This window comes from Melanotaenia boesemani, chromosome 2 (genome assembly GCF_017639745.1).
Source record: "Melanotaenia boesemani isolate fMelBoe1 chromosome 2, fMelBoe1.pri, whole genome shotgun sequence".
Taxonomy (NCBI): Eukaryota; Metazoa; Chordata; class Actinopteri; order Atheriniformes; family Melanotaeniidae; genus Melanotaenia; species Melanotaenia boesemani.
This window is the reverse complement of record NC_055683.1, coordinates 16,613,949-16,626,407: the sequence shown is the minus strand read 5'-3', so window position 1 is coordinate 16,626,407 and position 12,459 is coordinate 16,613,949.

Here is a 12,459-nt window from a genome sequence, read left to right as displayed (position 1 = left end):
TCTCTGAACTTGAACTCCAGCTTGTTTGGTTTATTGAAATCTTCTGTTAAGCTTCGTCACATTGCTCTGGAACATCTCAGGTTACTCAGTTGTGTGTTTGATGCCTACAGATGATAATCTGGTTAATTCACAGGTTAGAACTAGTTTTTAATAAAAACCTGGTTCCATCTGCAGCTAGCCAAGTGGCCATATGAGGTTCACCAGGATTTTAACAAGTTAACTAAAGCCTGACTGATACTGGATTTAAAAAAAAGATACTATACAAATTATTTTTTTACATAACTTTCTGACATCACATGAAGTGATTATCAAACACTTGTGCCAAAGTCAGACTGCTTCTTTGAAACTTTGAAAGAAATAAGAAAAAATAAATCATAAATAAAAGTCCAGCAAACAAAGAACTGAACACTTTTCCGTAAGTTGTCCCGATCCTACTGATTATAAACACAGATCCTAATTAAATACACAAAATGAAGTACATTAACTGGTCATAAAATATCTGCTATCCGGGATGTTTCCTGATCATTTTGACTGGGAATAAATATTTCTGTACATGTGTTTATTTACCAGCCAGAAAGGACATTTTGAATTGAAATAAAACCTAACAATCCTTTTATTCTCAAATATGTTTATTTATCCATGATTTTTTTATGAGACGTCAAGGATACAGAATATTAATTAAATATACTCTTCAGGTGTATTAAGGACCGGAGGGAAACACACTGGTGATCAGTTTTCTAGTTTGAGTTTCTAGTTTTATGCTAATAAATAACTACCATAACTAAAATAACTACGGACTGTTGAACAGCTGGAATTCCGGATTCCAGCTTTTTCTCTACTTTCTCTTGTTTAAATTTCTTTGTTCCCATGTGTTCTAACAATGAAAAAATGAACATAAAATAAGTCACATGATGAGAATAAAGGAGCTCTGGCCTGGAAACACTGTTACATCCCCACAGAGTCCAGGGGAAAAGGGTGCAACACATACGGTCAGAGAGGATACAAAGAAAGCAAATTTATATACAGAATAGACCCATAAAAAACAAAAGAATCAGTCTGCAAACAAAAAGGTATCCAAGTATCCCAGTCCAAAATAACTGAACACAATCTCCGAACAAAAACTAAACAACACAAAGTGTCCTGGGACAGAAGTAAACAGCCCAAAAAACCAGTCCTCAGTGGCAAACTGTGCTCCAGTCTGACACAGATGCCCAGAATGAAGGTGATGAGGAGCTTATATAGCGAGGAGTCTTCATGACTGCTGTGGAAGTAATTTTACTGCATATGGTAATCGATCATACTCATATAACAATCACAAGTGTAATCATTCTTTTATTCATATAATACATTTATTCATTTATTACCCTCAATTACATTTCATAATGTGTATTTTTCTTATATAGAACATTGAAGTTATTCTCCTGTTGGGTTCTTGTGTGAGGTCAGGCTGACCACTTTTCTTCCAGACTCGTGATATGGGGAAAAGTTGAGACTGATGGGCAGCTGCTAGATACAAACAGTTGTTTAGAAAATAGCGGCCTGTTTGGGCGAGACAATAAGAGAGAGGCACCTTCTAGTCTCTCTTCTCCTTTTTATCAGTTTAGAGACTGGCCTTCAGCTTGGATCAGGTTGAATAAAACTGATTGCTAAAATGCAGCAAGGCAGAGTCCTCTTGTCGGCTTCTGGGGTCAGCAAGACAGCTTTTTAGGGATTTATTGATACACAATATATGTCTTGATGTTTTGAAATCTCTAAAACAGTGGCTCTCAGTCTGGGGTCTGAGAACACTACCCCAATCCACCCCCCTCCTCCTCCACCTCCTCCTCCTCCCCAAAAGAACACAAGGGGTCCCTGAGGCCTTAAATATTAAGAGCCATTGTGATTATTGTCCAAACATTGTCCCTATTTTAAGAAAAAAAAAGTATGGCTATATATTGATAATGTAACTTTGGCTTAATGGAAGGACAGGACTCAGCCAGAATACAGTGTTTATAGTGAAAATCTTGCTAATTAAAGCATGAAACCAGTATGGTTTCAGTCTGGGGTGGGGCAGGGGATCCATGAGTTTTTAGTATTGACACGAAGGGGGTCCTCAAGGAAAACAGTTTGGGAGCCGCTGCTCTAAAACTCTGTAAATGATTAATTCAACATCATCAGCATAAAAAAACACCACTAGGATTTAAGTAAATTCTGGTAAATTTAACTTAATTGTAATTTTTCTATTTCAACAAATATTTTATTTTAAACCAAGGGACCTGCACTCCATAAACTCACTATGGAAATGAGACCTATGTTAAATGTAATGTAAGATGGGCACAGAGGTCTCTGTGGAGGCCAGCTCAGAGCATGTAGCCTCTACAGGTGCAGGTGGCGCTATGAAGCAGTCCCCAGAACAAGACCAGGGTATGTGTTTTGTGTGACTAAAGGGTTGTTGGGGATGAATGAAATTTTCTGTTCTATTGTTCTTTATATCATGATGTCAGAAGACCTATGGGGTGTGTTGAGTTTGTTATTTGGACATTAAATGTATAGCTTATAGACATCAACCAAAAAGGAGCAGGATGAAGTAAAAAAAAAACTTATTTATTCCTGCCCCCCTTTTATAACAATTTTCTTCCTTACAGTTGTTTCATTAATCCCTTGAATGTTACTTTTCAGTTGTTGTTTTTTTTCGAAAAAAATAAATATATACACAAAAAAATAAATATAAACATGTATGCAAAAATACTTATGTACACATCTGCATTGTGTGATGTTTGGACATTGTTTGAGTTCTTCCTGAAGATTATTTCATAGTTTTACACCATGTACTGTACATGCTTTTCTTAATTGTTCTCACACTTAAAATCTTCAGATTTAATTTCCCCTCAGATTATCGCCCCCTTCACGGTTAAAGAACATTTCGTATGTGGTCAGGTAACGAATTATTTGTAGCTTTGCACATTATTATTGCTGTTTTTAACTCCACAAAATCACTGAATTTTAATGTTTTCACTTCCAAAATAGGAGATGTGTATGTTCCTATATCCAGCTTTGCAGACAACCTTTATTGATTTTTTGTTGTATATTTAATGGTTGCAGAGAACTCTTGTGTTTCCCCAAAGCACAACGCAATAATTTAAATAAGGCACAATCAATGAACAGTACAAAATATAAAGTGATTTTTGATACAAAAAATGAACTGCAATATTTCTTGCTATTTTTGTCTGAACAAACTTAATATGTGACTTCCAGCATATTCTGTTGTTGATAATCTCACCAAGAAATCTGTAATCATACACCCTTTCATTAATTACATCCTTTATTTTTACCAAACAACATAATTTTTTGTTTTATTTAAAGTCACTGATAATTTGAAAAAACCTGCTGCAAGTCTTCTCCAGTGCATAAGATATTGGTATCATTTGCAAACAGGATTAGTGTCAGTGCATCTGAAACTTTCCACATATATCATTACATACTGTTGCCTTTTGGTTAAATAGCTATAAATTCATTTCAACACAACCCCTTTTATCCCATACTGCTCCATTTTATTGATCAAAATACCATGATCAATAGTGTCAAAGGCTTTTTGAGGTCAATAAATAGCCCTACTGTAAGTAGTTTCAGATCTATACAGTTAGTAATTCCCTCTATTAAATGCATTATCACCAGAAATGTTGATCTGTTGCTTCTACTGTAAATACGAACTGACAGTGTGATAAGAGATTATGCATGGTAATAAATGTATCCAGTATTTTATAGAGAACTTTTTCAGTATTTTAGAAAACTGTGAAAAGAATTAAATTGGCCTGTAATTTGTCAATTGGTGTTTGTCTCATGTTTTGAATGACAGTAAAACTTTTTATATTTTCATTTTTCCTGGAAATTGTTTAAAACAATAAATTACAGATTTGTGTTAATGGTTTAGAAATTCCCAGAATAACCTCTGTGAGTATTGCCATGCCAATTTAATTGCAGTCTGTTGAAGTCTTATTTTTGCATTTACTTATTTATTATCTAATATTTTTCGACTTCGATGATCTATAGACATGGAGCTAACTTTTCTTGCTGTTGTTTCTTCGTCATCATCTTCAGGCTCCACTTTCATTCATTTCTCTTGCCAGCTTTGATTTGCCAACGTTAAGAAAGAATTAAAGCTGTTGGTTATATAATTTAAGTTGGTAAGTTTTTTGCCATTTTCAATAAAATAATCTGAAAATGATGTTTCTTTAGACCCATAGTCAATAATACCATTTAATATTTTCCAAATCTCTTTAATATTGCTTCTGTCCTCCAATAATTTACAATATTTTTTTTTATATGTTCTGATTAGGGTGGTTCATTTATTTTATACTTCTTTTATTTTACTTGTGCTTTCAATGTTCTACATTGAATAAAGGTAGAACAGGTTTATATTTTGTCCTTTATTATAACAACTAAACAGCCTGGTTTATTGTAATTAATGTAATTAAGTTGCATCATGTCTCTAACTGCCACCTGTGTACAGGTGAGCTACTCCCATCTGCAGTCAGAGAGAACATTGGAAACTGTTGCATCAATGACCTGAAAATCAGACAGAAATATCTGGTTAAAGATCAGCTGTTATTTAATAATAACAGCAGCAGGTGGAGGTGCAGATAGAGGAGCTCATCCACCTGCTGCTCCACCTGTACATTAGCTGACCACAGGCTGCCGTTCTCTCTGAAAGTCACAGTGTTCCTGCTACACAGCATTCCCTAGCCTGGTTACCGCTTGCTGCCGGCCTAAATTTCCCCTAGTTCTGGAGCCATCGTCATCACCATCACCATCATCACCATCATCACCATCATCACCATCATCATTATCATCATCATCACCATCATCAACATCATCACCAACATCATCGTCATCATCAGTACCATCATCATTATCATCATCATCATTACCATCATCATCATCACCATCATCATTATCATCATCATCATCATCATCATCATCATCATCATCATCACCAACATCATCGTCATCATCGTCATCATCAGCACCATCTTTATCTTTATCATTATCATCATCATCACCATCATCACCTTCATTATCACCATCACCGTCGTCATCATCATTATTAGTTTTTGCTATCACCATCACATCATCATCATCATCACAATCATCATCATCACCATCATCATCACCAACACCATCATCATTGCCCTCTTTACTATCACCATCAATATGACCGTCACCATCACCATCATCATCTTCATCATCACCAACACCATCTTTACCATTATTATCATTATCATCCTCACCATCATCGTTACCGTCATCGTCATCATCGTCAAGAAAAAAGATTCAAGATGAGTCATAAAAGAGAGAATTTTAAAAAACGATTTATTAAACAAAGAAATGAAAAGTGATGAAAAACATTAAAACTTATAAAATAAAATTCCAGTGTGTTACTAGAACAAAATAGAATCAAAACAGAGTAAAAAATAAAATGACATTTTTGATAAAATATCAAAACCACATGAATTGAAAAGATAAATTAGACCATATTTATTTTTCAAGAAACATCAACTATTTTCACAAAAAGTCTAAAATAATTTTAATTAAAAATAAACTTTTAAAATTTATATCTGATAGTTTTTTTTATTAAAATTCTTTAAATTTTACATTTCAAGTATAAAGTCAAACATTTGTTTTTTTTTAAAAAAAGCAAAACATGACATTTCAGATCTGAAAATTAATCTTTAATTCAACATGTAAAAATTTCAGAAAGTCTAAATAAAGACAGAATGAAGCAAACAAACTAAGAGTAAAACACTGGGAGGATTTTCATTTCCAGCATCATGAAGTGGAACTAGCTGCAGATGACATGAAGTGAACACAACATCCTGATATTCAGTGTGAAGCTTTGACTGGAAACAACATGTGGATCCTGGAAGAAGCACGGCTTCCATCTTTAAAGGACTGGAAGAGGAAGAAGTTTCCAAGGAATCATTTAGAAGAGTTTCACACAGAAACTGATTGAATCCATAAATCTGAAAAGATGTTTCTGAGTGAAAGAGACACACATGTACAGACTGAACTACCTGTTCACCAGTCAGTTTCTCTGCTATGAACAGACTCTTTACAGTCAACACAGAGAAACCCAGGAACCAAACCATGACCAGAACCCAACTCCAGCATAGAGAGGATGAGTGAATGTGGTGATGAAGGTGTGGAGGTGGATCAGTGAGTCAGAGGAGACTCTGTAGAAGGACAGAGAGCCAGCAGGACAGTCCACATACACTGCTACTCTGTTAGAGACAGAGGAAGAGGAGGAGGAGGAGGAGGAGGAGATGGGCGTTTCTCTGTTATTGTGCCAGACAGAGAAACCTTTACCATCAGAGCAGCTTAGACTCCAAGACTGATCATTGAATCCAAAGCAACATTCACTGCTGGTTCCTCTCCTTCTGATTTCTCTGTAACTCACTGATATATAAATGTCTCCTCTCCACTCCACCTCCCAGTAGCAGCGACCAGTCAGAACATTTTCACACAGCAGCTGAGGAAATTTGTCAAATCTGTCTGGATGTTCAAGCTTTGACTGAATCTCCTCCATCACATATGTCACCTTCCTGTTGTTGTCAGACAGTTCAAGGCTTCTGCTCACTGTGTTCATGTTGATTGTGAGTGGACAGGAATCTGATGGAGAGAACAAACACAATCCAGCTGCAGTTATTGATCTATTAACACTTTGATGCTGAATGAATGAGTGATGGGACAGTGTGAAGATGGTTGAATGTGATGAATCCAATGAAAAACACACTTACACTTCTTCAGACCTGGTCTCAACCATGGTTCTCCAGCAGGCTCCACCCTGAGAGGAGGAGGGGGTCAGAACATACTAACATGGACATTACATGGCTCTCATACACACTTTGTTCTACACTGAGAACAGAACAGTCCAACATCTGGACACGTCCACCTGATTGGAGCATCTCCAGACTAGAAGGAGCAGAATCAGGAAGCTGATTGGTCCACACCCACACTAACAAAACTGCTTTGTGGAAGTCACATTTTCTTCTCCTTTTCATCTCTTCACAGATGAAGAACTCTGCAGAAACTCCTGATCTAACCAAGAGCTGCATCTTCTCTCTGCCCTGAAGTCTTATTGATCAGATTCTGACAATAATATCCTCTGCAGAGCAGATTGGCTCAGATTCTTTGTTCTGACTCAGCTGGGAAATGTTAAAGTGGCTTCTTTTCCTGCACATGAAGCAAAATGACTGTCAGAGACTCTGTTTGAGGCCATGATTTGTCTGTTTGTAGCTGCGACGGCTTGTTTCCTACTAACCACTAACAGCTGCTTCATCATCACACTGAAAATTTTCAGTTTGAAGTGCAGTCACGTCACCCAGCTTCTACTGACTAACAGGATTCAGGAAAGTCTGTCTCATCTTCCCTCAACATCAGCTGTGAACATACTGAGTCCTTTCACATTAACCAGGAAAACTAATGTAACCATCATCATCTTCATCACAACACACACACACTGCCATCCCCAGTCACCTCCTTGAGCACCCGATCCAGCCGTTATCACATGACTGAATCAACATTATCAGTAGTTATAGGTCCATTCCTACGGGACAGTAGGGCTCTGCTCAATCTCCTAGTTGCTCCAAGAGGTCTTTATCATCTATTTACACCACTGATCAGCAGCACTGATACAGGAAAACTCCTGATCCAGTGGGACAGGAATCCAGTCCTCTGGCAGGTCTTAAATCTTTAGGATTATGGTGCATTTTCTAGTAAAACAACGTACATTTAAGTTATTTGACTGTTTAGTGAAAATTGACTGTAAAGACCTGAATGAAAGAATCTAGAAGGAAAGAGTCTTCAGGGACCTAAATACTTCCTACTCTATATGTGTCTTATCTAAATTAATTTTCTGGGTCTGTTGATGTGATTCAGCATCAGGAGCCTCAGTAAGTGGAAGAACCCTTGAGCATCATCATTTATGGGAAACTTTTCATCCATCATTTGTTTAAATGTATCCATACAGACGTAGGAATACAGGTCTGATCAACACGTGCACATTTCCACATGAATTGATTTATAAAGCAAACTTTACTAGAACATGACTGTTCACATGGTTTTATAAATATTTCTGCTAAGCTAAGCTAAGCTAACATTTCTTGGACCATTTCTGTGTCTGATCCAGGGTCAGAGAACAGAAAAGATGTTTCTATGACACAACACACACACTGTGTTATCTCCAGCACCCAATCCAACCTTTATCACATGACTGAATTAACATTATCAGTATTATCAGTCCATTCGTACGGTATAGTAGAGCTCTACTCTGCCTCATAGTGGGTCCACTAGGTCACCACTGATTGGCAGCACTGATACAGAAAGACTCCTGATCAGAGATCTTTACAAAACCATTACTGTTCACATGGTTTTCTTAAAATTTATGCTAAGTTAACCTAAGCTAACATTTGAACCATTTCTGTGTCTGATCCAGGGTCAGAGGACAGAAAAGTTGTTTCTATGACAGAATGTCCCTTCAACCTGCAGAGATGTTTCCAGACTGCAGATTCTCTAGCCAACAGACAGTTATCACTGCTGTTCCTGCAGATGTTCTCCTTGGAGACTCTCACTCAAATATCTGCTGTGAGTAAAGGAAAAAAGGCTCCTACATGTGTGATGGTTCATATAACACTCATATCCAGCATGAAGCAGGACTGAGTGAAGGACAGAGAAAATGTCTGCAGATCTTCCTCCTCTATAAGACATTGTGTGGCTGCAGCAGCCTCTCCATACCTGAGTCTGTGTGGATCCTTCAGTGCAGCCATCAGCAGCTTCACCCCTGAGTCTCCTGGATGGTTGTATCTCAGGTCCAGCTCTCTCAGATGGGAGGGGTTGGAGGTCAGAGCTGAGGCCAGAGAAGCACAGCCTTCCTCTGTGATCAGACATCCTGACAGGCTGCAGAAAACAACACGTATGACAGAAACTCTGAGAGAACTGCTATGAAACTAAAGCTGAATGTTATCAGATGCTCAGAGAAATTAGACATGTCTCACATTACTGGCTTTGTGTCTTCATTTGTTCCAAGTTTATGACTTCATGACTCACCTTGTGACAAATGTCAAATTTCCAGGTTTCTACAGAGATACACCAATCATGTTTCAGATCTCTTCTGGATGGATCCAAATTGTGCATAGATGTTTCTTTACACTAAGCCAGCTACTTTGTTATGGCTTTCCATGTATACTTTTCCTGCCAGTATCTTGCACCGTGCTGTGAGATGCTGGATTGTTTCAGGGGCCTCTTTGCACAGCCTGGACATGTGGTCTTGGCTGGCATGTGAATCTGTGGTCCTTTCTGGCAGAAATTTACCCATTTACCCATTCATACACTAGAAAACTGGAAAATCTTTTAAACAGGTTCCACTATAGTGGACACTATGCATGGAAGGGTAAACTGTTAATTCAAATCCAATAAAGAAATGTTCATCAATTAGCTCTATTAAATTAAATTAGTCTGATTATTTCTTGTCAATGGCAACAAACGAAAATGAGCAGGATTAACTTACTTAAAAAACTTTGCATGAATATTTAACCCAGATTATTAAATAGAAGAAAACAGCCCTAGAATTAAACTGGGTTCATCCAATTACTTATTTATTTGAGTGTATCTGGAAAGTTCTGTTTGTAAAGCACCTTAAACTTATTACAGAACCTGAACTAAGATTTTATATGTTCTGAGAGGTTCTGGATGTCAGACTGGTGACTGGTTCTGGTAAGTTAATGTGGTTTAAGAGGCCTAAATTAGAGACAATCATACAAACACCTTCCATAGGTCATTAATAAAAACTCTTTTTAAACTCTCAGTTTGATGAATCCTGACCTGAGAGTTTGCAGTTTGCAGTTTGGACTCTTCAGTCCATCACAAAGCTTCTTCACTCCTGAGTCCTGCAGGTCGTTGTTACTCAGGTCCAGTTCTGTCAGACTGGAGGACTGGGAGCTGAGAACTGAGGACAGAGGTCCACAGCTTCTCTCTGAGAGACCACATCCACTCAGCCTGGAGAGAAAGTTTCAGAGAAAAACAAATAATATATGTGACAAAATAATCAGCCCTCATGAAGGATGCAGACTGAAGGACCACCTGTAGAAAAAAATCAGGTTTCTAACCTTGTTATTGTGTCCATGTGGTGGATTTTAATGCTCAAAGACATCATGAGTGAAGAAGGATCCACATTTGTGGCTGAGAATTTCCAGAGAATCAGTGACAGTCTGAACATTTGATTCATATATCAAAGTACAAAATGTACCTCAAGAACTAATCTATTAGGTTGATGGGTGGGGCTGACTTTAGATCAAATCAGTGAGGAATAGAGTTTATCATTTATCAGCACATCATCAGCTTTGTGATGTTGGAACTATGTCACACCATCAATGAGCCTGTTTACATGCACACCAACAATCTGATCATAATTTGATAACTGGAGTTAACAAGATTAATCAAGTTATCATGTAGACATCATAATCTGATATCCTTTATCAGATAATCTGATTATATGAAATCACATTAACACACCTCCATTCATCCCTAATACTCTGATATCTTAGTGCATGTAATGCATGTGCATACACATATCTGATTGCTTTGTTTTTTTTATATCTTTGCATGTGCAACAAATTGTGTTCTATTAAAAATGGAAGTGATGCAGTCACAACATGAGAGGAATGCAATAGAAAAATACAATGACATGCAGCAGTGTGAAGCACAGAGTAAAAACAAAGTAAAGCATTCACAGGTAGTTTGTTTTACAGGATTATGAGCTTTCTCAGTAGCACAGCTAATGCTAAAACTGTAGGAACTGCCATGTTCAATGAAAACCAGATGTTCTGAAATTGTCTGGAAGTTTGAATATTACATCACCAAGTATGCATGCACTCCGTTACAAATCCAATAACCAAGGTTTTTCATAACATAACATATCAGAAGTGCACATAGATGTGTCAGATCTGATTATCACAATAGACTTATTTCTCCCAGTTGCTGAATTGTACAGGTAATTTATGTTGAAGTTGTTCTTGTCTATTGAAATACTGAAAACCACATACTGCAATCTGTTCAATGTCCAGGATCTCAGATGTAAATTCAAGTGATTTTAGAAGATCTAATTCAGAAATCCTGCAGCTTTTCACCTGAAACAACTTTGTAGAACTCAATCAGCTCTCACATTAAATTAATAAAAAGCAACGCCAGTTCCAAATGTTTAAATGTCTGCAAGAATAAACTTTAGACCTGCAAAACAGCTGCTATCTGATCGTGGCACCAATTTTATAGGAGCTTTGAAGGAACTAGGAATGGAATCATCACTGCAAAAGTACCTAACAGACCAAGGTTGCAGCTGGGAGTTCAATCTGCGACATGCCTCCCACATGGCTCTTGGGAGCACATGAATGGCATCGCCCGCAAAATCCCGGACACTATGCTACTTCATAATAAGGTACAACTGGCTCACAAAGTACTATGTCCCTTCATGGCCGAAATTACAGCCATCAAAAATGTCAGGCCACTTCTCCCAGTGTCCTCCAATCCAGATAACCCCTTTATGCTTTCCCCCTCCATGCTCCTTACACACAAATCTTGCCTTTTACCCCTACCTGGAGATTTCCCGGAAAAAGACATTTACACCAAACAATGGAGACAACCCAGGCTCTTGCCAATCAGTTCTGGACACGCAGGAGGCAAGAGTATTTGCCTACATTACAACAAAGTCAGAAATGAACTGTAACTTACAGAGCCCAATCAGATCTCACAGTAAACAAAAACAAATAACACCAGCTCCAAATGTTTAAAAGCTTGCAGGAAGAAACTTTAGAGTAATTAGTCTTCTTTTTAAGCTCCATCAGCATTCCCTTCTGATGACACATCTCTGAGGAAGATGAAGATCAGTGAAAATCAAACAACACATTCTCTCTTCAAGAGAGTTGGAAAGAGACTCTCTCAGCGTCTACACACCCATGTTTTTCTGACATGTTCAAACGTCTATGAGGCTGAGCTTTCACCTGTGTTCATCTCTGATCTCAGGACTAAACCTGCTCTGCAGCAAATTAGAGAAAACAAAAGTAAAACAAGTAGTTCTCTGTCACATTCTGTCCTATAAAACAGCAGCAGAATATTTCTCCACATCCTGCTATATATGTACTTACAGAGCTTTGTTGGAGGCTTTGACCACTGGCAGCAGCCTCAGAAGAACTTCATCTGAAGGAGAGTATTTCTGCAGGTCAAACACCTCCAGATCTTCTTCTGACGACAGTAAGATGAAGACCAGAGCTGACCACTGAGCAGGAGACAGTTTATCTGTGGAGAGACGTCCTGATCTTAGGAACTGTTGGATCTCCTCCTCAAGAGAACGATCATTCAGTTCATTCAGACAGTGGAACAGATTGATGCTTCTCTCTGCAGATACATTCTCACTGATCTTCTTCTTGATGTACT